Source organism: Ictidomys tridecemlineatus, chromosome 1 (genome assembly GCF_052094955.1).
Source record: "Ictidomys tridecemlineatus isolate mIctTri1 chromosome 1, mIctTri1.hap1, whole genome shotgun sequence".
Taxonomy (NCBI): domain Eukaryota; kingdom Metazoa; phylum Chordata; class Mammalia; order Rodentia; family Sciuridae; genus Ictidomys; species Ictidomys tridecemlineatus.
The window spans coordinates 56,545,006-56,548,910 of NC_135477.1; the positions used below are offsets into that span (position 1 = coordinate 56,545,006).

The 3,905-nt window shown below is 34.3% G+C and overlaps 1 pseudogene; it reads left to right on the forward strand.

Moving 5' to 3' along the window:
* The first annotated feature begins 244 nt into the window (after positions 1–244).
* On the forward strand, positions 245–721 carry LOC120885590 (AP-1 complex subunit sigma-2 pseudogene; annotated as a pseudogene).
* Positions 722–3,905: the final 3,184 nt, after the last annotated feature.

A 3,905-nucleotide genomic window follows, 5' to 3' on the forward strand; every position in this document is an offset into this window, starting at 1 on the left:
GTTGACTAGCACAGCCATCAATAGCAAATATATGATATTAAAAACCTTGAAAAGAGGTAAGACCTACTAAGAAGTGATTGATACAAGAAGGATTATTCACTTGGATACTCCAAAGTTCTAAGAGAAGGGGAATCAAGAAAGTAGACTTAGGGCTTCTTTTCCTCAGCAAGGTAGCAGGGACCTCCCGTCAGCCACCACCACCCACTCTGGTTGAGCTTTATCATGTTCACAGCCAATGGTCACCATGAAATTTATGTTGCTTTTCAGTCATCAGTTTCCACTGAAGAAAGTTTTGACTGAAGAAATGGTACATCCCACTGACAGACAAAGAGAAGGAAAAGACCACAAGAGAACTTGTTCAAACCATTTTAGCACAGAAACCTAAAATGTGCAGCTTCCTTGAGTGTCTAGATCTGAAGATTGTTCACAAAAGATATGCTAGACTGTGTATTTGCTGTGCTATAGAGGATCAGGACAATGAACTAACTCACCCGGAAATAATTCATCATTATGTGGAATTACTTGACAAGTATTTTGGCAGTGTGTGTAAACTTGATATTATCTTTAATTTTGAGAAGGCTTATTTTATTTTGGATGAGTTTCTTTTGGGAGGTAAAGTTCAGGGAACATCCAAGAAAAAAAACATCCTTAAAGTGATTGAGCAGGCTGCTTTACTACACAGAAGCCACGTCATGAATATTTTAATGTACCTGTGTACTAAATGACTATTCATCAAGTATGCAGAATTTCACAGAAGAAATAGAGAGCTTATATACCCATGAAGGAAAATATCCTCAGCTTGGTGACTATCTTGTAAAATAATAAAAGGGCATTTCAGAACCATTACCATTACAATTGTATTTTTTTCCTGTTTGTATTCCTCTTTCCTATATTATTTCATTCTACATATGACACCAAATATACAAAATTACCACAGATCTATACCAAGGCACATTATAATGGAAATGCCTAGCATGCAGATTAAAGTTATGATCTTAAAGTCCAAAAGAGAGAGGAATCAGATCACATATAGGGGGAGAGACCAATTTAAATCTCAGCACATTTTACAAGCTAGTCACTCAAAGCCAGGAGATCCCTAAACAACATATACCAAACTCTAAAAGAAAATGAATGACAACCAAGAATCTTATAACCAGCAAAATTAAGCTTCAGATTTCATGACAAAATAACAATCTTTCATGATAAACAAAAGTTAAAAGAATTGACAGCGAGAAACTCTGCACTACACAGAATCCTGAGAAAAATATTTCATGAGGAGGAAATGAAATGAAATGAAAATAAGCTACTTCAATACCTAGAGACTAAACAATATATTGAATGACTCATGGATAACAGAAGAAGACATCAGTGAGGAGATTAAAAAAAAATTCTTAGAGGTAAACGAGAACTCTGATAAAACATATCAAAATCCCTGGGGCAAAATGAAGGCATTGCTAAGAAGAAAGCTCATTGCATCAAACTTGTTCATTAAAAGAATAAAATGTCAACAAATAAATGACCTGATATTACATCTCAAAGCCCTAGAAAAAGAACAAACCAATACCAAAAGTAGTAGAAGACAGGAAATAATTAAATCAGGGTGGAAATCAACAGAATTGAAATAAAAGAAATAATTCAAAATATTGACAAAACAAAAAGCTAGTTCTTTGAAAAGATAAATAAAAGTGACAAGCCCTTAGCCACCCTACCAAAAAGAATGAGAGAGAAATCTTAAATTACTAATATTCATAATGAAGTATCATGACAGACACTATTGAAATACAGAAGACAATTAGAAACTATTTTGAAAATTTATGCTCCAGTAAAATAGAAAACCTCAAAGACACTAACAAATTTCTAGGGGCATATGATCAATCCAAACTGAGTCAAGAGGATATACACAATTTAAACAGGTCAATTTCAGGCAGTGAAATAGAAGATGCCAGCAAAAGCCTACAAACCAAGGAAAGCCTTGGACCAGACAGATTCACAGCTAAGCTCTATAAAACCTATAAAGGAGAATTACTCCTCAAATTACTCCATGAAACATAAAACAAGGGAACCCTTCCAAACTGGTTCTATGAAGATAGTAATATCCTAATACTAAACCAGGCAGAGACACATCAAGGAAAGAAAATTTCAGACCAATATCCCTGAAGAACATAGATGCAAAATTTCTCAATAAAATTTTGGCAAATTTCCTACAAAAACATATTAAGAAAAGAATGTTCCAGGGCTGGGGATATGGCTCAAGTGGTAACGTGCTCGCCTGGCATGCGCAGGGCACTGGGTTCAATCCTCAATACCACATAAAAATAAAAGATGTTGTGTCCACCAAAAACTAAAAAATAAATATCAAAAAATTCTCTCTCTCTCTCTTTCTCTCTCTCTCTCTCTCTCTCTCTCTCTCTCTCTCTCTCCCTCTCTCCCTCCCTCCCTCCCTCCCTCCCCTCTCTCCTCTCTCTCTTTAAAAAATAAATTAATTAAATTAAAAAAAGAAAAGAATGTTCCATGATCAAGTGGGATTCATTCCAGGGATGCAAGTTTTTTTCAACATATGGAAATCAATAAATATAATTCACCGTATCAATAGACTTAAAGATGAGGATCATATGAATATATCAATTGATGCAGAGAAAGCATTTGACAAAATACAGCACCTTTTCAAGTTCAACACACTAAAAAAAAAATTAGGGATAGTAGGAACATACCTCAACATTATAAAAGCTATCTATTCTAAACCCATGGCCAACATAATTGTAAATGGAGAAAAATTGAAAGCTTTTTCTCTAAAAACTGAAAAAGACAGGGATGCCATCTTTCACCATTTCTATTCAACATAGTCCTTGAAACTCTAGCCAGAGCAATTAGGTAGACAAAAGAAATTAAAAGGATAAAATAGGAAAAGAAGAACTCAAACTATCATTATTTGCTGATGACATGATTCTATACTTAGAGGATCCAAAAAACTCCACCAGAAAAGTTCTAGAATTAATTAATGAATTCAGCAGACTAGCAGGATATAAAATCAATACCCATAAATCAAATGTATTTCTATACATCACTGATGAATCCTCTGAAAGAGAAATTAGAAAAACTACCCCATTTACAATAGGCTCAAAAAAAAAAAAAAAACTTGGGAATCAACTTAACAAAAGAGGTGAAAGACCTCTACAATGAAAACTACAGAACACTAAAGAAAGAAACTGAAGAAGGCCTTAGAAGATAGCAAGATCTCCCATACTCTTGAATAGGTAAAATTAATATTGCCTAAATGGCCATGCTACCCAAAGTGTTCTACAGATTCAATGTGATTACAATTAAAATACCAACATCATTCCTTATAGAAACAGAAAAAGCAATCATGAAATTCATTTGGAAAACCAAGAGACCCAGAATAGCCAAAGCAATCCTTAGCAAGAAGAGTGAAGCAAAAAGCATTACAATATCAGACCTTAAACTATACTACAAAGCTATAATAACAAAGGTGCCAAAAACATACATTGGAGAAAAGATAGCCTCTTCAACAAATAGTGCTTGGAAAAATGTAAAGCCAAATGCAGCAAAATGAAACTGAACCCCTATCTCTCACCATGCACCAAACTCAACTCAAAGTGGATCAAGGACCTTGGAATTAAACCAGAGACCCTGTGCCTAATAGAGGAAAAAGTAGGTACAAATCCCCATCATGTTGGATTAGGCCTCAAATTCTTTACAAAGACTTCTAAAACACAAGAAATAAAATCAAGAATCAATAAATCGAATGGATTCAAACTAAAAAGCTTCTTTTCAGCAAAAGAGATAGTCTATGAGGAGAAAAGAGAGCATACATTTTGGGAGCAAAGTTCTGCCACATGCATTTCAGATATAGCACTAATCACCAGAATATATAAAGAACTCAAAAC